Source organism: Hermetia illucens, chromosome 1, assembly GCF_905115235.1.
Source record: "Hermetia illucens chromosome 1, iHerIll2.2.curated.20191125, whole genome shotgun sequence".
NCBI classification, from domain to species: Eukaryota; Metazoa; Arthropoda; class Insecta; order Diptera; family Stratiomyidae; genus Hermetia; species Hermetia illucens.
In genome coordinates this window covers 122,430,552-122,457,350 of record NC_051849.1, presented here as the reverse complement: position 1 = coordinate 122,457,350, position 26,799 = coordinate 122,430,552, and the positions used below count along the sequence as shown (strand labels likewise).

Here is a 26,799-nt window from a genome sequence, read left to right as displayed (position 1 = left end):
GCGATGTGCAGCACTCCAAGCGGTGAAATTGAGAACGGGAAATGTCAGTTTCGGTTGCCACATGGAGAGCGCCGGTGGCGTCATCTATCCGCTCGCATTCGCAACATTCGAAATAAATTTCGAATGCCGCGAATCCTGCCTCGCCACATCACCATGCACAGTCAGAAAATAAAAGTGCACGAACCCATGTTTATACATTAATAGGTATGCCCCAATCCCCCAGCTGGGGTCACGCCTGATCTGGCCACTCCTCACAGGTCCGTCTGTCTGTTAAAGCCAATTTACTCGGGAAAGACCAAACCGGTTGCCACGAAATTTGGTGAGAATATGTTGTCTGTGTATAGTTTTACATGCAGCCAGTGGAATCATTTTGTGTTGAGTTTAAGGGGGGCTAACCATATATGTGAGGGGGGGGGGGGTGTACATTTTTTTTTTCACAGAATATAGCCATTTAGGTTATCAAATGAAAGGGCTCGGTGAGTCCTTTTTGATATTGGTCTTAATTTTGATATTGGGTGAAAGGCATGGGAGTGAGGACTTAAAATGTGTGCCACGAAAAGTGAAACAGGTCTTGTTCTCAGAATCTATCCAACCGAAAAATTTGAGAAAATTTGCGTTTCGATATCTGAATAAATAAAGTTAATAATGGCATATTACGATATTTTAAAAATTTAACCGAAAACCCCCTTTCAGTTCATCCTACAAAATACAAAATAGCAATTATGAGACATGATTTGAGTTTGATCGCAATGCAACTATTACTAAGCCTACTCTCTAAGACGTGTATGAGTTAGATGTAGAATACAGGAATAGGTAATGTTTGTTTGTGTACGATGAGCACAATTATTTATGTCTTTATTTTTGGAGTTTGGAAATACATTATATGAAGGAATATTTTGCATTATTAGCTATGGAGGAATGGAAAAACTGGCGTAGAGAATTCCTAAACCTTTATACCCGAAGCGCTAAGCTTCCAGTATTCCTCTTTGACAACGAAAACCATTTTTTTTTTGGAATTTTCTCTGAATAAAGGTTGTTTGTTTGTTTATCCTTTTTGGTTAAGTTTTTTGCATTGTATCCATTACGAGAACGTAAGATATTCTTTCTTACAAAATAAAAACAAAATACACTCAACTTCTTGTTACCTCTTTTCTGAATACTTATTTATTACTCGCCACAGATACATCTATTAGTTGTACTGTTCCTAACGACGCGACGGTGTCCGGATTTTGTTTTTGCTCACTGTATATAAAGTAATTTAATCATATGGCAAGTAGCAGATCTTTAATTTAAACAATTTTCACATATGTATGCTGACTCATTTTTTTCATTTTGGAGCAACCTGAAGACATATTAAGCATTTTTGCTACGTTTATGTTTTGTACAAAATGTGTGTTTTCTTGTTTAAAACCAAAGATTTTCAAATGGAATTGTATTTCCCTCTTTAGCCATCAACCGTTTCCAGATGAAGTACAGATGTTACCCGCGAGATGCCCCCACATTCTGCAAGCGGATACTAACATACTACGTGACCCGATTGCGGAGCAGACAAAAGTGCAAAATGGTTGTTGTGTACGGCCGCGCGTGAGACGTTTGAGGTGCTTGCAAAGATATCTTTGCCAATGGTAAAGGTGCAAGTTGTTGACTTTATTCTAAAAAGTGTGTGGCGTAGTGTCTTCGAAATTTGTAATCTGGTGAACCCTGGCCGAATTACAGTTGATTTTGAAAGTGGAAGTTTTCTTTTGACAACTATTGACTACGCGAGTAGTCAACTAGTGAGTTCCTACTGTGCCTAAGAAATAGTGATTATGGCGTCCCAAATGCAAGAAACGCCGCGAAATCTCCAAGAGGGAGTTTATTTTTGCAATGATCCGGAATTTGTAGTTAACAGTGTTGAAAATGACTTACCGGGGTCCAGCGGAAATAATGACACCCGTCACTTTCGACATTTTGATGAAAGTAAGAAGTGTGAAATTGGGATTATGCCTGGAGGAGACGGGCTTATTAGGTGCAAGTCACCCAAGAATCTCAGTTTACAATGTCCTAATCCAGATATACTTCAGAAGCAATCTACTGACCGAAACGTTTCGCCCATTCGCGAGATACTTTACCCAGAAAAAACTTCCAGTAGTAAGTAACCCTCGAAAAATTTGGAATTTTCAGTTGAATGATACTAAAGTACTGCTCCACTTAATTCTAGAGGACACTTCCCGAAAACATCAAAAGAAAGGAGATCACCGCGACAAGGAACATACGAAGAAGAAAAAACACAAAGATCGCGAGAGATCATATGAGCGCGATCGAAATCGAAGTTGTAACAGAGAGAAAGATCGCTATAGAAAATCGAAGGAAAAACTGAGTGATAATGATCGCTATAAGGTAGTCTATTTCATTAAACAACTATCGTTTGACTGAAGTACGCTCATTTTTGGAATTTTATTAATATTAATTGAAAGGATCGATTCTTCTCCAAAATATATAACTTACGATTTTAGTTCGTCATTAAGTCATAGTTCCGACTAAAGAATTTTTGAATGACCAGAGTGCTGCTTAAGGTGGTTATATACAGGAGATTCGTCTCCCAGCGCAAAGCTTGAATTTTTATGCTGAGAGAAAATTATTGCGCATGTTCGATGTTCTTCAATCACTTGCTCGCAAATAATTCCGGCCATCTTTTCGATGCTGCTGGTGTTCTGTAGGAGGGACCCAAAGGAAGGAGAAGTATACATAAGAAGGCCGTCTAGTCGTCACCGACACACGTGCCAATTAGCTACATTGTACCTAACCCTCGTATATGCAATGACAGTCACTGCCCCCTAGAAACTCTATTTGCTCCGTCTGTATGTAGTTTTCTTGGTGTTGTTTAACATGCTGCGCGCAGATGTTACACGCTGCCGAGCAATGAGAACAGACGGAAAATGCCACGTCGAATGAAGTCATTCATCCGCTCGCCATTTCGCAATTAGTGGTCTTTCATCATTTTCATCAGCTTTTCTAAGGTTTTGTGTTAAACAAAGTCAAAGTCAAAATGTACGCACTTAAAGTGAGAAAGAACTCATTTTCGGAAAATTCTAACTCAAAAATCCGAAAAATACCAGGAAAGTGCGCTAAGATGAAATCTAGGCCTCCAAATATGTCCCATTCCTTTATATATGCTCAAATAAACTTACTTTACCAACTTTTAGAAATTGACTGAAAAGCCCCCCTTAGTTTCATCCTACTAAATTTTGCACCCTTTTTAAGGTTTTGTGTGAAGGCTCAAAATATGACCCCTCAAAAAGTGTAGCAGGTCTCGTTCTCCAACCAAAAAGTCTGAAAAATCACAGTAGTGCATCTTTACAAAATGTAGGCCTCAAAATTCATCCGGTTCTGATATCTACAAATAAAGTTAATAATAGATAGGTTTATGGACCAAATATACCAGATTAATGGCGAGTTAAGATTTTATTGTTCTAATCAAATTTGAATTTTCCAATGCGTTTTTCTTGAAACTACATGTTAACAAGTCGGACGTTTCAGGTATGAAAGGTTTTGTGTATTTCTTTTATAAAAAGATTTAAGGGTACATTTGCCCCAATTAGTACGTAGCACGTAATATATGCATATACAGGGTGCGGCAGCATAACTTCTTTTTTTCAAAACTCAATAAAAACTATTGTATGCATCGGAAAATATTTATTTATTTTTTATAATTTAGGTACATGTCTAAAGTTTTTATTTACATTGTTTTGAAGATCAAATCTGTTAGGTGACGTCCCCCACTCTCCATACATTGCGTAAACCGATTTCTGGCGTTTGTCATGACTCTTGTTAGCATAGCAGGTATTATGTTGGCAATTTCTTCTTGGATGTTGGTCTTCAAATCTTTAGGGTTCTTGGACGGTTCACATAAACACGGGATTTCAAAAAACCCCATAGAAAAAAATCACAAGGGGACAGATCGGGGGAGTGTGCCGGCCATTCCTCTAATTGAGATAAGGCGCTCTGGAAGATGTTCCCTCAAAACAGCCATCGATGCTCTTGAAGTGTGTGCTGTTGCACCGTCTTGTTGGAACCAAGTGTCCCCCAAATCCAAATTTTCTAGCCGTGGGAAAAAAAAATTCTGTAGCATGTTTACATACCGGTCCGAATTCACTGTCACTGTAACCTCATTTTCCTCAAAAAACCAGGGACCAACAACTCCAGCTGAGGAAATTGCACATCACACTGTGACTTTGGGTGAATGCAAAGGCTTTTGATGCAATTCTCGAGGGTTGGTGTCAGCCCAGTAGCGCATGTTTTGTTTGTTAACCGACCCACACAAATGAAAATGGGCTTCATCGCTAAAAAAAAACAATAGCACAGAAGCTCACACGCGTTCATCCGAGAATTGAAGTCACGTTCGCCATCTTATAGGGATGAAAATGAAGATTATCACCAAGAATTCTTCTCACAGAACGATCGGATAGTCCAAGGGCAGATGCGTGTTTGCGCGCAGAACGCCGTGGCGATCGCAACATTGACGCTCTCACTACTTCAATGTTCTCAGGTGATCTAACGGGACGAGGGACTCCAGTTCTTGCTTTTGTCGCACTTTCAGTTTGTCTGAATGTAGTGACCCATGTAACAATTGATTTGCGGTCTGGGACGGGAGCCAACGGGGCTAAATTAAAGCGATTCCGAAATGCACGCTGTGTTGCAATAACCGAACATCCGCTTGAAAAGTAAACCTCAACGGCAAAGGCACGCTCCTCACTATTCCAACGCATGATGGTGAGTGAACCGTGTCGGGACAAAATTTTACAGTATCCCCTCTTGAACGAGACCACTAGCGCTCCGCTATGACATCAACTGAGTGGCGCGCATTTGAAAAAAGGAAGTTATGCTGCCGCACCCTGTATTATGTAAAAATATCAACATTCAAATAATATTGACATTCAAATTTTGGAATTTGCGAAGAAGCGACAAATTTGATCTATTATAACTTAGTAAAAGGGCGATTTCCACCAAACTTGGTAGGATCATTGTGGTACTAACATGATCTTAAGGGGGGATTTCCAGCTAATTACTAAAAATTATAGTAATATAATAGTATTAACTTTATTTGAGCAGATATAGGTATGTAGAGTACTTCGCATCCTAGGGACCATATAGTGGCAGCCTCTTGTTTTTTTTCAGATTTTTGGGTTGGGTACTTTCTGAGAATGGGTTCATTAAAGAAATGATTATTTTCAACCCCCACTCTTCCCAACTTTTCAACAAATGTTAAAACTAAGATCGGGTTCGAAAAGTACTAACCGAGAACTTTCATTTGATGCCCCACATGACTATATTTGATGAAAAAAATGTACACCCCCTTTAGGATGTAAATTCGACGTAGAATTATGTAACTCACTGTATGCATGAGAGTTCACGGTTCCCACCTCTCAGCCAAGTTTGGTATCAATCGCTATAACTATCTATTATTCAAATACACTATGTCACAAATATTTTCAAGTTTTAGCTATTTTTAAGGCGTTTCTAGCAAATTCGAAGAATTTGAATGTCTACAGCACACAAAAGTGAATATTCTGACATAATAGAGGTATATACATCACGTGCCAATTATAAATGGAACAAATATTCAAATAGTTTTATATAAAAACATACAAAACTTGTGTCCAGCCTTATAGACTTTCCGGGTGGGATCATCCTCATCCATACGGATTAAGTGACCCGCCCACCGTAACCTATTGAGCCGGATTTTATCCACAACCGGACGGTCATGGTATCGCTCATAGATTTCGTCATTGTGTAGGCTACGGAATCGTCCATCCTAATGTAGAGGTCCAAAAATTCTTCAGAGGATTTTTCTCTCGAACGCGGCCAAGAGTTCGCAATTTTTCTTGCTAAGAATCCAAGTTTCCGAGGAATACATGAGGACTGGCAAGATCATAGTCTTGTACAGTAATAGCTTTGACCCTATGGTGAGACGTTTCGAGCGGAACAGTCTTTGTAAGTTGAAATAGGCTCTGTTGGCTGACAACAACCGTGCGCGGATTTCATCATCGTAGCTGTTATCGGTTGTAAATACTACTCGCAAACTTCATTTGCACATCCATATTCGTTTACTTACGAATGCCTGTCTTCACTGATGTACAAACAATTAAAACAAGCCAAAAAAACTAAAATGTCCCCATGGACCCCGCCGTTAATATAAGTTTATTTTATACGATGATGACGTCATACACGTCTTACAGTGCAATAAGTTTACCTGAAATCATCATCATCATCAATGGCGCAACAACCGGTATCCGGTCTAGGCCTGCCTTAATAAGGAACTCCAGACATCCCGGTTTTGCGCCGAGGTCCACCAATTCGATATCCCTAAAAGCTGCCTGGCGTCCTGGCCCACGCCATCGCTCCATCTTAGGCAGGGTCTGCCTCGTCTTCTTTTCCTATCATAGATATTGCCCTTATAGACTTTCCGGGTGGGATCATCTTCATCCATACGGATTAAGTGACCCGCCCACCGTAACCTATTGAGCCGGATTTTATCCACAACCGGACGGTCATGGTATCGCTCATAGATTTCGTCATTGTGTAGGAATCGTCCATTCTCATGTAGGGGGCCAAAAATTCTTCGGAGGATTCTTCTCTCGAACGCGGCCAAGAGTTCGCAATTTTTCTTCTTACCTGAAATGCAAAAGTTTAATCTTCTATAACTTTGTTAGTAATAGATTGCATTCAAATTCAGAATTATGTCCTATATTATCGCCTGTATTGATGCCAGATTTTGCACTTCTAGGATGAATTGTAGATGGTCGTTCCGGTAAATTTTTAATTCGATTTTTTTCAGATTTTTCGGTTAATTAGTTTCTGAAAATGGGCCCTTTAAATAAATGATCAATTTCGATCCCCCGCACTCCCTACTTTTTCGATAAATTTCAAAACTAACATCGGCTTCGAAAAGTACTAGCCGAGACCTTTCATTTGATACTCCGCATGACTATATTTGATGAAAAAATGTAAACCCCCTTTTTCATGTATGGGGATCTCCCTCCCCTTAAACTCGACGTAAAAAGATGTAATTCACTGTATGCGTGAGCGTTCACAGTTCCCACCTTTCCACCAAATTTGGTGTCAATCACTATAGCCGTCTCCGAAAAAATACGTGTGACGGACAGACAGTAAACCGATGTTAATAAGGTTTTGATTTACACAAAACCTTGAAAATCGGCTGCCACTATACCTCAAAATCTACCCAATAAAATTCTTTGAAATTTTCACAAGTTATTCAAAACACTACGGTTCGCAAAATAGGATAATGGTGATTAATCGGCCGGGGTTTTTCAGGCATTAAAAAAACGTAAAAAATACCAGGGGGATGAAAAATTTTGTTTTCAAAGAACAAACAACCCCCATGTGGGGTATCAAATAAAAGGGCTCGATTAACACTTTTTGAAAATGATCTTATTTCTTATATTGAGTAAACCATAGGGGATTAAGGGCGCAAAATGTGTCCCCCAAAAGTGAAATTTCTCAGAACTTTTCCAATCGAAAAATTGGAATGATTTATCTATATGGAATCTAGGATTCCAAATACATCCCGTTCCGATATCTGCACAAATGAAGTTAATAATAGTATACTGCTGCCTTTATATGGTGCCTATGCTCCGAAAGATGCCCCACATCAAATACTTCCAAATTAACTTAATAATGGTATATTATTATAATTTTTAGTAATTGGCTATAAAACCCCCCTTAAGTTCATCCTAGTACCACGAATTTTGCAGTAATAGACTATAACATATAGCGTGATCCTACCAAGTTTGGTAGAAATCGCATTGTTACTAACAAAGTTATAATAGGTCACATTTGTAGCTTCTTTGCGAATTCAAGACTATGAATGTCAATATCACCTGAAAGTGGATATTCTTACATGAAATATGCATATATTTCGTGCTACGTACTAATGGGGCAAATTTACACTCAAATGTCTTTATATAAGAAATACAAAAAACAGTTGATACAAGTGTCCAGGTTCCGGTTTATCGACTTGTTAAAATGTTGTTTCAAGAAAAACGCATTGGAAAATTCAAATTGGATTAGAACAATAAAATCTTAACTCGCCATTAATCTGGTATATTTGGTCCATAAACCTTCAGTTTCTTCAAAAACGACATGTAAAGCCTTGGATTCAATACTTGGTAAAGAGCGCTAAAAGAGGCGAAGTCGTTCGAACATACTTCGGACTGATAAATTCACGCTTCCTTTACGGCAATTGACATAAACCTGACATATGAGGCAAAGTTTCCGGTTTAACTATAGATTTTATTTTAAGAATAGCAGACACGTGTTTCTGGCACAACATGTGTCCTTCAGTGCTGGTTTTATAAACACGTGTCTGCTATTGTAAAATAAAATCTATAGTTAAACTGGAAACTTTTCCTTTTAAGGGTTTTACTTAAAAAGAACTATAGAAAACAAAGAAACTATTTTGATAAAACTGACCTATGACATTTTATCTGTTCGACACTATATTTCCAAATGACTCGGAATATGGAAAAATAAATCGCTTTCCCCAAATATTCTACGTTATATCTGAATACAATTGATGGCAAAAAAAATCGATTTCTCGGATCCAACACACGAAATGACCCCCTTAAGAGATTATATACGGTTGTGTACCCAGAGATATAGGAATTTTTTTATTGAATATTATTAAAGTACATTATGCCGAGAATATTTTTACCAGATTTTATAAGGATCGGAGCATTATGTCTGAAGTTATACCAATTTATAACGTGTTAGGTGGCTGCAGTAGTGTAGTTGTGTATAGGCTTCTGAACCTTTGATGTCATATATACTGCTTGTAGTTGGAGCCACGGAATAAATTAGAATGGCCTATAGTCAGCACTGGAATCGACAACTCCATGTAAGTTCAAAGTTAGTTTTGAAAGAACAAACTTGAAACTTTAAACGCGATTATCTCATAATCGTATTTTTTGGTAGTACTGTCGCGATGGACACGGTTACTTAACAAGTCGGGAAATCGGAAGCTAGCACTTCAAGTGTGAAAGGTTTTGTGTGTTTTGAGTGGACATTTGTACCTAACTCGTAATGTTTATGAATTTAGTATACCAGACCACTCACTTCAGCGTGATACTGACATCTAAAGTCTTACATTGCAGTAAATTTGCACTAAACGGCAATTTTGATCCATTAGAACTTTTTTAGTAATAGTGCGATTTCTACCAAACTTGGTAGTATTATGCTCAATATTATAATCTATATTACTGGTAAACTTGATGATTCTAGGGCAAACTTAAGGTTACTTTCCACTCAAGTTCTGAAAAATATAGTAATAATAAATACAATAGTATACTATTATTGACTTTCCGTGATATTATGACGTAGGCCTATATACCATGTGCATGGATTGCTTTAATTTCTTCGAATTTTTCAGTTGAGTACCTTGAAATAATTGACCCCTTTCAACCAATGTCAAAACTAATATCGCTTCGAAATGTACTAATCAACTCTAGAGTTAAGAATATTTGTATTTGTAAATACGAATATATTCATACCATGATTTTCTATGAACACCAATAAATATTTGAATAAGTGAATATTCTCATATTTATACAAGAGAATATGAATATGGCTATATTCTTGGTTCCCAGTGTGAATACAAATGTATTTATATTTTCGAGTGTGAATACGAATTTTCTGGGTTCATGTTTCCACGTACCAATACGAATTCTTTTATATTCTAATGTCCTTGATATAAGTACTTCCAAACGCTAACTCCGCCGTTCTGATGCAACACTGTTAAAAATGGTTTGAGAACGAGGCCTGTTAAACTTTTCGGGGCACAGATTTTTAGCCCTCATTCCCCTATGTTCCGCCTAGTATGTAAAATGGGACCAGTTTCGAAATGTACTAATCGATCCCTTTCATTTGATACCCCGCATGATTTCCCCCTTTCTAATGTACTCGTTAGTTTTGACTTAAATTGCAAAATGAGTGAGTGTGGGGACTAAATGTACAGATTTAAAGTGAGAACTACACAACCCAAAAATCTGAAAAAAAATCAGAGCAGTGCGTCTGTAAGTTTTGTCAAAGATACCTAAACCAACTTGTTGAAATTGACTGGATAAACCTCCCAAAGTTCATCCTAAGAGTGCCAAATTTTGTAGCAGTGTAGAGGATAATATCGAACATAATACTACTTTTAGCAGTTCAAAATTATCAATTTCGTGCAAATAAGCTGACGTTATAATTAACGTACCTAGTGAAATTCTAAAGTCCCATATATAAAAAAGCAACTTTTTCCCAGCCCTTTTTAAGTTTTTCGAAATTGTTTTACTGTCTGTCTGTGTGTCACACCTATTTCCTCAGAAACCGAAATCATCATTATTATCAACGGCACAACAACCGGTATCCGGTTTAGGCCTGCCTTAATAAGGTACTCCAGACACCCTGGTTTTGCGCCGAGGTCCACCAATTCGATATCCCTAGAAGCTGTCTGGCGTCCTGACCTACGCCATCGCTCCATCTCAGGCAGGGTCTGCCTCGTCTTCTTCCTCCACCATAGATATTCATCAATGTGTAGACTGCGGAATCGCCCATTCTCATGTAGGGGACCAAAAATTCTTCGGAGGTTTCTTCTCGCGAACGCGGCTAAGAGCTCGCAGTTTTTTTTGCTAAGAACCCAAGTCTCCGAGAAATACATAAGGACTCGCCAGATCATTGACTTGTAAGTAAGAGCTTTGACCCTATGGTGAGACGTTGAATAGACGTTGAGACGATGAATAAATGGTGCAACTGATGTCCATATTCCAACAGCTTCACAGCGAGAAAATCTGATCTGTTGCTGATCTGCCTGGAGTGAAGCCTCTTTGGTATTGGCCAATGATGTTCCGGCCGTATGGGGCTATCCGCCCTAGCAAGATAGTGGAGAGATGATAGATGGTACTCAGCAACGTGATACTTCTATAATTGCTGCACTGCGTGATATACCCTTTTTTAAGGTTTTGTGTAAACACAAAACCTTATTAAAATCGGTTTACTGTCTGTCTGTCTGCCCGTCTGTCTGTCTGTCACACGCATTTTTCTCGGAGACGGTTACAGAGATTGACACCAAATTTGGTAGAAAGGTGAGAACTGTGAACGCTCACGCATATAGTGAGTTACATCCTTTTACGACGAATTTAAGGGGGAGTCCCCACACCTACAAAAGGGGGGTGTAAATTTTTTTTTCATCAAATATAGTCATGTGGGGTATCAAATTAAAGGTCTCGGTTAGTACTTTTCGAAGCCAGTCTTAGTTTTAACTTTTGTTGAAAAGGTGAGGAGTGCCGGGGGTTGAAAGTGGTCATTTTTTTAACGAATCCATTCTCAGGAACTACCCAACCGAAAAATCAGAGGGCTGCCACTATATAGTGCCTAGGCTCCGAAATACCCTCCATACCGATGCCTATTCAAATAAAGTTAATAATAGTATATTGCTGTAATTTTTAGTAATGGACAGGAAAACCCCCCTTAAGTTCACCCTAGAATCACAAAATTGCAGCAATGTAGCCTACGGTATAGAGCATGATCCTGCCAAATTTGGTGAAAATTGCACTATTACTAACAAAGTTATACTAGGTCAAAACTGTAGCCCCTCTGCAAATTCAAGACTATGAATGTCAATATCACTTGAAAGTGGCTATTTTCACATAATATATGCATATTTTACGTGCTACATGCTAATGGGACAAATGCACATTCAAATCTCTTTATAAAAGAAATACACAAAACCTTTCATACCTGAAGCGTCTAGCTTCCAGTTTCCCGACTTGTTATTTATGGGATAGATAATGCCTCATTGCCAATCGTCAGGCATTGATTCGTTATCCCATACTTTGAGCATCAGTTGATGAGCCACTTGGTGTAATTGGTCGCCCCCATATTTAACCAATTCGGCTGTAATTCCATCGGCTTCTGGCGACTTATGGTTTTTAAACCGATGAATTGCAACATTACTCGGTATGCAGCATTCTTCTGTTTCGTTGCTGGCGTACATTCATCGTCAAACCAGCCGTTCCGACTCTTTTTGCGGCTGGGGCCGAGTATGTTTGTGGCCATATTTATGATAACGTTTTTCAGGTGATTGTGAAGATTATTTGTTGATGCTTCATCTCCAGGATCTCTGTTGACTGCAGTTATTGCGGCATCCATTTCGCCCTTATAGGTGTTGCGGAGGGCTGTGTTGTGAATGGCTTCGGTATTCACTCTCACCTGATTGTCAGAGGGGATTGTAGGTGGTGTCGTAATTCGAGCTCGGAGCACTATTCCAACGAGATAGTGGTCTGAGTTTATATTGGCCCCCCTGCATGTTCTGACATTTATCAGGGCTGAGAGGTGGCGACGTTCAATCAACACGTGGGCAATTTGGTTGAAAGTGGTCCCGTCTGGAGAGGCCCACATATGTTTGTAGACTGGTTCCAAAAAGGGGAAATTATTTCAAAGACTCGTTCTCAGAAACTGCCCGACCTAAAAATCTGAGAAGTAATGGTGGTCCGCGCGCATTTTATCTCACTTTTCTTCAGTCTTTGTTTTCCTGAGTATAGTGCAAAGTACGTTGCCTCAAACCCTCCTCCTTGACCTGGGCTACTATCTACTCAAATAGAGTAAATAATAGTATATTACTATATTTTGTTATATTTACTGCGAATCCCCCTTAAGCTCATCTTAAATCCGTGAAATTTCACAGAAATATAGAATTGAATAGTTTGAAATCGTACTATTATTAACAAAGTTATGGTAAGCCAAAGTTAGAGGAGGGGGGTGTTTCGGCTAGTTTCGAAAAGTATCAAATGAGCCCTTCCATTTGAAACCCTTTCGCATATTTGGGAAGTTGTTTTATTTGAAGAGTTTCACAGACTATACGTTCTCACTGAATTTCGTGACAATAGATTCAGCCGGTTCCAAATAAATTGGGTGTGACAGACAGACAGTCATTGAATTGATTTATATAAGATTTTGTTTTACACAAAATCTTAAAAACAAAAGCAATTGAACATTTTTTTAAAATCGATGCCATTCTTTAAAAAAAATGCATTTTGAAAAATCTTTCTTTCGGCAATTAAACAATACAATGCACTAACCAACATTTTTTTGAAAATCTGATTTTTTTCGTAAAAACGTTGTATGTTAGGACTTGAAATGATTACTTAACCAACCAATCTTTAATGATTTTCGCGGTATATCTTGGGTCGTTATCGGAACGGAAAACTATTTCGCTTTTAGGTGCTGGGATATTTGCAATAATTTTTTAAATATTAAATATTGATATTAAATTGTTATGAATATATCGGAATATGTCCCTTTTTCAAGTTCAGTTTATTAAGTTTTTCTCTATGCTTCATAGTTTATACGAAATCTCTTACATTTATCTCCACTTCTCTTCCAATTCCATTTTCCTTCATCTGCATAGTAGCTGTTTTTTGCTCTATTTTATCATTAGCTGTTCACGATTCACACTTCTTGACAAATTCTAGACGGGTACTGCCCAATTTAAAACGATATACATAGCCCGAGCCATGGTGTGTCATAATTCAAGCCAAGAAACTTCAGTAGACTGGCAACTCGCAGTTACTCATAAAAATATAAAACCGTCAAAATTAAATTCCCGCGTGAAATGCCAAGGACGTTGAAATATTGTTTCATGCCTTGCTGCACAAATAAACCACAAAACACGCAGAAAGCATTTTTAGCTGTCTCGAAAGGAGATATTCGAAAGAAGTGGATCGCCATCATCCGACGGAATCTAGTTTCTTTGGAGTCAGGTTTAAATTGTGAGGATCACTTGAATTTGAATTTACATTTTTTAAACTTTATCTTCAGTCTTAATTGATAATATATAACTGCGTTAGAAGTTTGTGTCACTGTTATTCAAGTTCAAATCAAGTCATAAGACAAGAGATCCTCCAGAATATTCAACCGGCCCAAGGTTCGAATACCGCTCAGTGCAAATCCATATTTTTTGCGGCCTGTGAACCTTTCAGAAACGTATGTTCTATCGCCGCCCAGGTGTAGATGCGAGTGAAGTTTCTCGTACACCTGTGTTCGGGCATTATATTCCCCAAAGCCGTATAAACATTGTCCTTGCGCATTAACGGCACTCCACCACTGCATTGTTTCTATAACTTTTACTCTGGCACATGTAAATCAATTATGTAAAAATGTGGCGAAGATTTGCATTAATTTAATTTCTCATACTTGTAAAATGCAAAATGTATTTGAAGCAATCGATGGAGATAGATATTAATGAATATTTCAATACTTGACTAACAACTACTTAGTATAATTAATATGCGGTAAACAACATATTGAATTTTCCGTTTTGACACCTTTCTTTCCGGGGACGTGGAAGTTGCCACAATTGGCTATACAGATTTTTACCATTACTGCTGAAACGTAAGGTAAATTGAAGGATTGTTCTTTCGCATAACAATTTCCCACTTCTTCTGTTAATAGTTGATAGATTACTTGAAAAGTAAAAAGTAGCAAACATTAAACAGCAAGTTTTCACGTAGATAAGATTCAAATTCCTCGCTCCGTGACGTCGCATGAAGTGCGAGCTAATCACCACGTTTTCTTTTCCGGCCTATGAGACATCAATTTTTAAATCATTATAATTAATAAATGAGCGGTCCGAAATGATTTTTTTTAACGAATATGGAAATTGGGCAAGTGAAACTACTATTTCGGTGTAAAGAAAACATATAGCTATTTTCTAATGCGGGGAGTCTATTGAGCCGGGTTTATCGAGAACTGTGGAACTACTGCGATTACTTATGCGGGAACACTGAGAAACATTGCATTCATGCATCTAGAGAAAGCATTTGACCGTGTGCCAATAAAAAAAAACATCTGGTATACATAGCGCAATATCTAGTGCCAGAGGAACTCGTACGATGAATTAAATTGCTCCGCCGCGGTCCGAAGAGTAAAGTTCAAAATGTGGCGGGTATATAAAAATTGCTCATACCTCTATTGTGGTTCATCAAGGAAGTGCCTTCTCTCCACTTTCCTTTCTTCTTGTTATGGACACTGCCACACGAGACGGAAAACTTGTGTAATTCGCGCTGACGAGAACCCACTTGCTAAGACTGACTTGCGGTTTCGTCCAGGGCAGAGCCAACTCGTCAAATGCTGCCTCACCTCTGCCCTGGGAGCAGCGGTATTTGTTCCCTTATATTAATTCAAAAACACGACATACGTATGAATTATAATGAATACAAAACCACCTTGTCAAATTTTAAGCCTAGCTGGTCGAGACTAAACTAAAATTTTCTTTAAGAATCGATGGATTTCTAAGCCCACCATCCACTTAATGGTGGTCCGGACCAGTTGGAAAGCAACATACTTTCTCGAAAATGTCAAGCGATGACGGCTTTAGGGTTTCTTACCAGGGCAGAGGCAAATCGTCAGACGCTGCGTCACCTCTGCCCTGGGAGCAGCATGACCGTAGCGGCTCGCAGATGTTGAGTGGTCCTTTATATAATTCGTAGAACACGAAATGATTACGAATTATATTGAACGCAAATCCGCCTTATTGACCAGAGCTTGGCCAGAGCTGAAAATATCTTTTTTGAGAATGATGGGGTCCTAAGTCCGCATCAACTTAATGCTGGACCGGACCAAATGGGGAGCAACTTACTCTCATTGGTGACAGTGGGATTTGTATTTGTATTTGACGTCGGATACCAGTCGACTCAGCTGTGAATAAGTACCTGAAACACATCAGGGTAATAATCTCGGGCGAGCGCAATGCTAACCACGTTGCCTCTTATAGGGTACTTCCTGTTGTGTACCGTCACGGTCCCGAATGAAGTGCTCTAACACATCTCAAAGCCCTGACCCAATTGGATTAATGCGCCAACGGTTATTATTATTATTTTTACATAAAAAAAATCAGAGAACCTATTCACACCTGACACTCGCATTTTCGGTTTACGATTCGGTAAGGTTAGCTTGGCCATCATATCGATTGTTTTTTAAAAAGTTCGATACTGCCATGTAAAAACACGATTAAGCCTTTCCATGAGATGCACTATATCCACGTACCGGAAGTTTAAGGGGGTTTTCCTATGTTACGGTTTCCAGAATTCGTTTTTTTTTATATATATTTTGAAACTATAATAATATAAGTGTAAACTACAAAAATTCTAGAGCGGAATTCAGAATATTCATCGAATAAATAGAATAGTAAATAGAAGAGCGCCGGTCAGCTTACAAAATCTGTTCCGCTCGGAACGTCTCATCATAGAATCAAAGCTCTCACTGTACAAGACAATAATCTTGCCAGTCCTCATGTATTCCTCGGAGACTTGGGTTCTAGCAAGAAAAATTGCGAATTCTTGGCCGCGTTCGAGAGAAGAATCCTCCGACGAGTTTTTGGCCCCCTACATGAGGATGGACGATTCCGTAGCCTACGTAACAACGAAATCTATGAGCGATACCAGTCAGGTTGTAGCTCAATAGGTATGGATGAGGATGATCCCACCATCTATAAGGGCAATATCTATGGTGTAAAAAGAAGACGAGGCAGACCCTGCTTGAGATGAAACGATGGCGTAGGCCAGGACGCCAGGCAACTTTTAGGGATATCGAAATGGCGCAAAACCGGGATGTCAGAAGTTCCTTATTAAGTAGGCCTAGACCGTTGATGATGATGAAGTAAAGTTGTTGATTTGATCGCTCTGAAATTTTCACACATTATTCTACCCATTTGTAGTTCTTGTCCGAACCACGATTATGTAGATGTTCGCCCCATTGATTATTTTTATTATTTATTTTGAATGACAAATAAATTCAATTTTTGAAGATTATACTTTACAATTCCGCCTATTTAATGTTTAGCAAGGTAAAATTATAATCCCATCTGTGAATTAGGAATTAAGAATACACTCAGAGTTTCCTGATTGTCGTAAGAGGGAACCAAATGGAATAGAAACTTGTGAGCCAACAACCTACAAATTTTAAAATTTTATTGGTTTCGAAACGTCAACAATGGTTGGCTATCGAAAACGAGACTATGATTGGTTCCTGTAATGTGCGCGCGCTCCTTAACAACCGTAACAAGAGTCCTCAAAATGCTCGGTTTCTCCAATTCGAACGAGAGTTCCTACGATATCAGCTGGACATTCTGGGCGTAAGTGAAGTAAGATTGCGAGTGTGTGTGTCTGTGTGTATGGTGGGGGAGAAGCTACAGCCTCTGAGCACTCAGGCCGTGTTGGCCCATTGTACTCACCTCCCCCGTCTAACGGAATATTCCGGATTCGTTAACGTATCGCAGGATTTCCGTTAGTGGATGTGATGCTACCCGTCGCAATTGGAGAACATCGGCACCAAAGATCTGATGCCTGATGCGTCCATAGGCGGGGCATTCACATAGGAAATGCTCCGTGGATTCTGCTTCCTCATTACAGGAGGGACACGTATCATCTTCGGTAATTCCTATTCTGAACATATGCCCAGCAGCCTGTCAGAATGCCCACAATACACCTGCAACTCCTCCTGCTTTTCGACAGGATAAACTTTGCGGTACGTATGTTGGGTTGTGGCAGGAAAAGTTTGGTGTGTCGAGCAGCATTTAGACTCTGCCACTTGTCATTATGGGAAACTTGTTCCTAGTTTTTGAAAACAGATTTAGCCAATTGCTGGCTCCGGTCCCGGCATAGGGGAGATTGACCCCTCTTTCGCTAAAGCGTCCGAGATTTCATTTCCCTCTATGCCACAGTGACAAGGTACCCAGAGTAGTTCCACCGTATTGAATCTAGACATAGAGTTCAAACGGTTTCTGCATTCCTGAACGATTTTCGAGGTGATCAAAGGACTGCTCAATGCCCTCAGTGCAGCTTGACTGTCACTGCAGATTGCGATGCGCCTGCCTTTCAACCGCTCGTCAATCACCCAGTTTGCCACCCTTAGGATCGCATAAACTTCGGCTTGAAAAACCGTTGCATATTGTCCCAAAGGAAAAGCCCACTTCTCATTTTTATTCGAGAGGTTGACTCCGGCTCCAGAACCGTCTTCTGTTTTTGAGCCATCGGTGTAGAAGACTTCCGTATATTCCGCCACGCATTCCTCTGGGTCTTCCCCCTCCACATCCGTTGTTTTCCCATAGATCTAATCGAATTACTCTATGAGCTGCTCTCATTGCAGTGCTTTGAATAAATATATCCAAGGGCTGCAAATTGAGTAGTGCATTCAGAGTTGCGCCGGATGTCGTGCTCATGGCACCAGTGATACCCAGGCAAACAGTTCTTTGCAGTGCGGCTAGTTTACGGTGAAAACCTTTTTGTCTCACGTTAACCGACCACACTACGGATGCATATACGAACATCGGCCTAATGATGGCAACGTATATCCACATTACCACATGAGGCCAGAGTCCCCATGTGGAGGCAAAGGTCCGTCTGCACAGCCTATAAGCTGTGAGAGCTCGTTTCATCTTTACCTCTACATGTTTGTTCCAAAGAAGTTTTTTTATCTAGAGTGACCCCCAGATATTTCACTTCTTCGGAGAGTTGAAGGGTAGTACTCCTCATCTCAGGGAGACAAATTCCATCCAGTTTTCTCCTTTTTGTGAATAAAACCATTGCGGTTTTATTTGGATTAACTGACAAACCATGTCTAAGGCACCAGCTGTCTATCAAATCAACGGCACGTTGTATATTCCTACACACCGTTCCAAGATCCCGATCAACAGCAAGTATAGCCACGTCATCAGCATAAGCTTGAGCGTGTATTGGCAAATTTTGCAGTTCGCATAGCAGTGAGTCGATCAGCATACTCCACAGAAGCGGCGAAAACACCCTTCCTTGGGGGCAGCCCTTCGTTGCTTCCGTAGTCAGGTAGCGATCGACCCCTACCTCAGCGCACAGCAATCTTTGCGTTAGCATAGCATGGATCCACTTAATTAAAGCATCATCAACACCATGCGCTCTGGCGGCATCACAAAGTTTTTGAATAGGCGGACAGTCAAAAGCCCCTTCAATGTCCACGAACACCCCCATCGCGTACTCACCATTCAAAGTTGCATCCTCTATCTTTGTGACCAAAGAATGAAGAGCAGACTCACAGGACTTTCCACGTTGGTAAGCATGTTGGTTTTCACTAAGTGGGTGTGACCTAAGTGCGTTTCCACGAATGTGACGCTCCACCAGTCTCTCCAAACCTTTCAGCAAGAATGAAGTCAAGCTGATCTATCTGAAGTTCTTTGGATTTGAATTGTCATCTTTCCCAGGTTTCGGTATGAAAACTACCTTAACCTGCTGCCAAGAAGAAGGCACGTAGCCCAGAGCAAGACATCCTCGAAAAATATTTCTTAGAGGTCGCTCCAAATGCTCCATACCCTCCTTTAGCATTGCCGGATAGATGCCATCCACGCCAGGTGCTTTGAAATGTTCAAAGGACAGTATGACAGCTCTCACCTTTTCATGGGTAACAACCGCTTTCGCAGTGTTCCAGTTCCCCTTGCAACGCTTGCGTGTTGAAGGGGTTGCAAGAACCGTCAACTCTCCCCCTACCACTTCTCTCACCCGTTCTCCCGGGTGGTGTACTTCCAGGAGGGTCTGTACTGAGTCCAGTCTGGAGCTCGTGAAAGTACCGTCGGGTTTTCTAAGAGAATCCAACTTGGCCGACTCATCCCTTTTGAGGGCTGCACAGCCTTGAAGTCTCCCTTTCGCCTTCCAGTTCCCCACAGTACGCTCTAAAGGATTCTCGTTTCGAACACCTCACGAGCCTCTTATATTCACGTTGTGAGTTCCCGAAATTTAACCAATCTTCGTTCTTGTTACTTTTGCAAGCACGATTTAGAAGTCGCCTGTTTGATTTCCTGAGTTTTTGCAGTTCTCGGTTCCACCAAGGAACCGTTTTACCGCTTTGGCCTAGGACAAGCCTCTCCATAGCACTCTAAAAATGTGCAGTTCAGAGTTTTCAATTCAACTTCCAGCACCAAAGGAGTCCTTAGTCGCCTAGGGAACTGTACTTTATTGCCAAGAAGTTCATTGAACTTTGCCCAATCCGTGTTCCTAGGGTTCCGTCTTTGTACTGCAGACTGTTCGCCCGCAATAGTCAGATTGAATTCTAGATATCGGTGATCTGACAGTGAGACTTCGTCTAGCACTCGTCAGTGTGTAATCAACTTTAACAATTTTGGGGTACAGATTGTTAGGTCAATTACTTCGCTTTTTCTTGGTCCCACGAACGTAGGGGCGCACCCTACGTTTGCAGTCATAAGACCAGCTGAAGTGATGAAATCAAATAGCTTCTCTCCTCTTGGATTGCATTTGCTATTGCCCCAACAAATATGTAAGATTTTGGGACTCTGGATAGTATTCCTCTCTTGACCAGACTAACGGCATGTGCTTTTGTCCTCTGGAAAGGCCCCCCCCCCCCCCTCATAAGATCTGGCTGACTGCGGAGTCGTGGAAGTTGCGGCTGCCGGTGGGCGTGACCCGGGCTGATACCGTACGAAATCCCTGGAAGATCAGCGTAGTGTGCGCCGTAACAAAAGAGGATTTGTTAATGCACTGTTAAGGGATACCGCAGAACGCAATGACTTCAGAAGCGTATGCCGTATCAAAAAAGAGCTTGCATGGGATCGCAAATCTTTCGATGGTCTTGTGAACGACATCAACGGTCGACTTCTCATCCACCATGACGGAACTTGACTGGTACCATATAGTGGCAGCTTCTTGATTTTCTTCAGATTTTTCTTTTGGTAAATTTCTGAGAATGGGCGCGTTAAAGAAATGATCACTTTCGACCCCTCGCACTTCCCACCTTTCTAACAAATGACAAAACTGAGACCGTCTTCGAACGGATTTGTCAAGAACTGCGGAACTACTGACGCAATACACGCTGCGTGGTTACTCATGGAGAAACATCGTGAGAAGCATCGCCCTCTTTACATTGCCTTTCTGGATCTAGAGAAAGCATTTGACCGTGTACCATACGAACTCATCTAGTATGCTTTACGACAACATTTCGCTGCGCTGGGTTCAATTGCTCTACCACGATCCGAAAAGTAAAGTTCGAAGTATGGCGGGTGTATCAAAACCGCTTCGTGTCTCTGTTGGTGTTCATCAAGGAAGTGCCCTCTCACCACTCCTCTTTGTTCTTGTTATGGACACCGTCACACGGGATATGCAACGTCCAGCCTCCTACACACTGCTTTATGCAGATGATGTTTTCCTAGCATCTGATAGCAAAAATGATCTCGAGCAACTTGTTCAAAAATGGAATGATCGCCTCATGCAACACGGTCTCAGATTGAATTTAAACAAAACTGAATTTTTGACGACCGATCCCCATGAAACAGGCACAATCACTGTCAGCGGCAGTGATCTGCCCAAAACTGAGCGATTTAAATACCTCGGGTCAACGCTATCAGCCAAGGAGAACTGCGTTATGAAATTCCTTAACGCATTAACGCAACCTGGATGAAGTGGCGTTCCACAACTGGTGTTCTTTGTGGTCGACGTATTAACGAACGTTTCAAATCTAAAATCTACCGCAATGTCCTCCGTCCAGTCGCTCTCTATGGTTCTGAGTGTTGGCCGACCATAAAAGACAATGAACGGCGTCTTGTGGTAATGGGGGCGAAGATTCTACGTTGGACTAGTGGCGTCACACGTTTAGATCACATCCGAAATGAGGATATCCGCGATCGTTATGGGGTTGCACCGATCGTGGAAAAGTTGCGAGAGAGGCGTCTTCGATGGTATGGTCACGCAATTCGTGCAAACGAGAGTTCACTTGCCAAGATTGGTCTGAACATCGAAGTCGATGGTAAACGACCAAACGGCAGAACTAAACAACGGTGGCTTGATAGGGATTTGAAAGCCTCGAGATTGCACCCAGATCAGGCATTCGATAGAACCAAATGGCGAAGCCGATCACGACGAGCCGACCCCGCTTGTGAACGGGACAAAGGCTGAAGAAAAAGAAGAAGAAAAACATCTAGGCGACATCGACACTCCAATACCACTTACCTATCTCGTCCCTATCCGAAAGGTGCAGGATGACATTCCGTGCCCCTTTGCCGCTGAAGTTGCTCCTCTTGTGTATAGTCTTCTTGCGACAGCAATTCAAAAATAGACCTGAATCTGTGGAAGAATCAAATCTAGAGAAAGTGCAGCAATCAAGAAGCGTTGTATGATTGACTTAAAGGACTTGCTTCAATATTGTCCTATAATTTGACTATTGAAAATATAAACGAAAATAGTCTTTTTACGGTTATTCATTACCTTATTAAAATCGATTCAATGTCTATCACACTCGATTTACTCAAAAGTGGCTGAACTAGTTGTGACGAAATTTAGTGAGAAAGTGTGGTCTGTGAATCCTTTTACAAATAACATAGCAAGTGGCGCCCTTTTGTATAGAGTTTGTGTGGTTTGGTTATTTTCAGCGATTAAATTATGTCCACATGGAATTTAAAGAGAAGCTCCCAATATATACAAAGGAGGGTGTCAATATTTTTCTCACAGAATATAGCCAAATCTAAAGAGTTTTGACTTCAATTGTGAAGTGTGCGACTAAGGATTCAAAATGTGCACATTTAAAGGGAGACAGGACTCATTTTCAGAAATCTGCCAACCCAAAATTCTGAAAAAAAATCAAGATGATGCGCTTATATGAAATTTAGGCCTCCAAATATGTCCCATCCCGATATCTGTTCAAATAAACTTACTAATAGTATATTGCCAACTTTTAGAAATTGACTAAAAATCCCCGTTAAGATCATCCTAGGATTATTAAATTTTGCACCAATATAGACACAGTATCGCGTATTAGCAAGTTTCATTGATATCCGGGTACCAAACTTATGGCAGTTCAAATTTATCAATTTCGCTTGAATTTACTGCATTTTAAATCATGTAAATTAGCTGAAATAGCTTGAAATAATTAATATTCAAGGGAAAGATTAAAATTCCATTCATAGGAAATATACTTCTCCTCAGCCATTATTAAGGTTTTGTGTAAAATCTACGAAATCTAGGCCTTAAAATATATCCGTTTTCAATATCTGCACAAATAAAATTAATAATAACATATTTCCATATTTTAAAAATTTACCCGACATCCCCGCTTAAATTCATTCTACTTCTATTGGTGTAAGGATTAACATAAGGCACAGTTTGGTCAAGTTTGAAGAAAATCCAACTATTATTAACAAAGTTATAGAGGGTTAATTTTTTTCTTTTTTTTTTGTGAATTTCGTGCATTCTACAAGGTATATGACGTCATCATCACATATCAATTCGTAAATACCACAACAGAGTGAGCTCATATGACTGGAAGGGTCCAAGGAAATATTTTGTTTTAGATTTTTTTAATCATTTGTATATCAATAACAAGCAGACATAGTATGTATATATACGTGCTATTGAAGTTTGCTGGTGGTGTCTAATTCAGATATATATTATTATGCATTAAACCAGCAGGTATTCAATATACCTACTATATATGCTTTTGTGGACAAAGTAAATCGCAAATATGGATAGGATCAATTTATATACTGCAGGTTTATGTATGGGAAACGCTTGGTGAACCAACACCACCAGCTCTACTACCAAACCCTATCTCCACCTTCACATGGCGACCACTGGGAACTCTTTCTTAACGAAAAGCTGCAGACGGAGAAGGATGAAGGCGAATCTCCCGCACCACAAAAACGGGACAAATTGTACCAACTGGTCCTCCAGCTTCGGGGTTGGGTAGGACTGACAACCCTACAGGGAAAACCGAAGTTACGAAGCCAGAGCAGGAGCCTCGGACTGGATGGATTTTACATCGACGAACCTGGCAACGAAAAAGGAGTAACGATTTGCGCATTTTCTCATGGAACGTGCGCTCCCCTGTACATAGATGGAGTTAAGCTGGCCTAGATATCCTGTCCCAATATAGGGCTGATGTGACAGCATTGCAGGAGATGCGTTGGACAGGGAGCGGTTTCCTGGAGAAGAGTCGCTACACCATATATTATAGCGGCCATCCAGTAAAAAATGTGCTCGGAGTAGGTTTTTTAGTCAGCCACAAAATGAAACTTGCTGTTATCAACTTTGAAAACATAAGCGAACGTTCGTTTTGAGAATGAAGGGGGTCCTAAGTCCGCATCAACTTAATGCAGGACGGTTATGTACTCTGCGCTTGCGAGGCAAACTTAGAAACATAAGCCCCAATAACGTTCACGCCCTACAGAGGAGACTGCAGAGTCGGAGAAGGATACCTTTTTCTTCAGGTCTGTGAATTCGAAAAGTACAGGGAGCAACCGTATCAGGCGCGCAAGTTTTACCAACAAGTCAGCAGGATGAAGCCTTACACACCTCGATGTTCATCCTGCCGAGATAAAGAGGAAAATTTGCGACAGAATGGGCGTATAGAGGTATATGGGACAGCCCCATATGCCCAGAACATCATTGGCCCATAACAAAAAGGCTTCACTCCAGGCAAATCAGCAACAGAGCAGATTTTCTCTCTGCGGCAGGCGATGGAAAAACTGTTGAAATATGGAAATCCGTTTCACCATCTTTTTATCGACTTTAAAGCCACCTATGATAGGATAGCCAGGGTAAAACTGTACATGGCCGTGAGAGAATTCGGTATCTCGAAAGATTGACTAGACTGACCCTGACCAATGTGCGAGGTCAAATAAAAGCAGCAGGATCACTCTCAAGACCATTCGACATCAACAACGTTCCACGACAAGGGGATGCCCTATCATGCGATCTCTTTAACCTGGTCCTGGAGAAAGTAATCCGTGTTGCTGAGGTAAATGCGTGGGGTTACGATCATCTTTAAGTCCACTTAACTACTGGCCTATGCTGACGATATTGACATCATGGGAAGAACGATCCGAGACGTACAAACTGCTTTCATCCAGATCGAGCAGGCGGCGTGAGATCTTGAGCTGCACATCAATGAAGACAAGGCAAAATATATGGTGGCAACGTCAGCACCGAAAACCAAACAACAAGCAACATCGAACCGCACTGGTCAAACGGGAAGAATAAAACTAGGAGACTACAATTTTGAGACCGTTGATAATTTCTCCTGTCTAGGGCCGAAAATCACATAACAGCTACGACGATGAAATCCGCGCACAGTTGTTGGCAGCCAACAGAACCTATTTCAGCTTACAAAAAATGTTCCGCTCGAAACGTCTCACCATAGGATCAAAGCTCTTACTGTACAAGACAATGATCATGCCAGTCCTCATGTATTCCTCAGAGACTTGGGTTCTTAGCAAGAAAAATTACGAACTCTTAGCCGCGTTCGAGAGAAGAATACTCCGAAGAATTTTTGGCCTCCTACATGAGGATGGACGATTCCGTAGCCTACATAACAACGAAATCTATGGGCGATACCATGACCATCAGGTTGTGTATAAAATCCGGATGAATAGCTTACGGTGGGTGGGTCACTTAATCCGTATCGATGAGGATGATCGAGCCCGGAAAGTCTATAAGGGCAATATGTATGGTAGAAAAAGAAGACGAGGCAGACCCTGCCTGAGATGGAACGATGGCGTACGTCAAGATGCCAGACAGCTTTTAGGGATATCGAATTGGTGGACCTCGGCGCAAAATCAGGATGTCAAAAGTTCCTTATTAAGGCAGGCTTAGACCGGATACCGGTTGTTGCACCGTTGATGATGATGATGTTTATGTACAGTACTCGGTATTAGGCAGTTTGTTTGTTTAAAGTGAGGATAATATCTATGTCTGTAATATGTACGTATATATCGCAGTTTTGAAAAATATGAAGGAATGTGTCGGATTTGTAGCTATATGCGGATGGAAAAGTGTGCGTAGAAGTTTCTCACATAAAATGAACACAATGCGGTATTCCGATATATTTTTATTGCCAAACAAAAATTCTAAAAAAAAATGTTAAATTATCAAGTGTCATATAGTAGCACATGGATTTTGAATGTGATATGTAAATACCTTTTAGCGATTATTCTGGTTGAGATAGTGGCTACTTCACAAAGCTGCAATTAATTTGAAAGACACTATATATCATCTATCCCTTCGAAGAAAATGACGTAGACTGCATATTCCCTGTACTAAGCTTGAGGACGGACATTTGTAACGTTACGGTTCCAAGCCCTTAGAAAAGCTTATTAGTCATAATAACTCCCCGACTTCAAGCTGTTTCAAAATCTTCGCACCGTTCCCTTTTCAAAGTTTCTTGCGTGCCTTCTCACACAACGTTGACTTGCATAGCTTGCGACACTTATTCGTACTACCGTTGATAAAGTTCAGCCATAAAGTTTTACAGTATACACTTACTGATTTAAAAGTTTAGTTCCTTGGAGTAATTCTCATTCTGCCCGCTATCGTATTCAAAATTGTGTCATCATACAAAACCCGTTAATTGGCCCTAATAGCCTTGATTGCAAGTTGTACTTTGGTTTGGTTCTCCAAAATCGATTCACTGTCTGTCTGTCTGTCACATGCACTTTCTCCAAAACGGATACACCGATCTAAAAGAAATTTGGTGAACATGTGGGAAACTATGAAATCCCACGTATACAATGAGTGACATAAATTTGGATGGAGTTTAGAAGGGGCATGCAAAGGCAGGGTATAATTTTTTTTTCACCGAATATAGGCAGTCATGTGGGGTATCAAATGAAAGATCATTATTAGTAGTTTCCGAAACAGATGTTAGTTGACGTAAATTGTGAATCACGCGAGTAACGAGTTAAAAAGTACACACTTAAAATGAAACAGTATTCATTCTCGGAAAATAACCAAACAAAAAATT

General features: G+C 40.4%; 1 protein-coding gene across 1 annotated transcript in view; it reads left to right on the top strand.

Moving 5' to 3' along the window:
- The first annotated feature begins 1,546 nt into the window (after positions 1–1,546).
- Positions 1,547–26,799, top strand: part of LOC119649930 (lysine-specific demethylase RSBN1L) — a 105,383-nt gene continuing 80,130 nt past the window's right edge. Inside the window, exons 1-2 of the mRNA XM_038052351.1 lie at positions 1,547–2,130; positions 2,201–2,379. The gene's annotated coding sequence lies outside the window, so the exon portion shown is untranslated. The remainder of the gene's footprint in view (positions 2,131–2,200; positions 2,380–26,799) is intronic.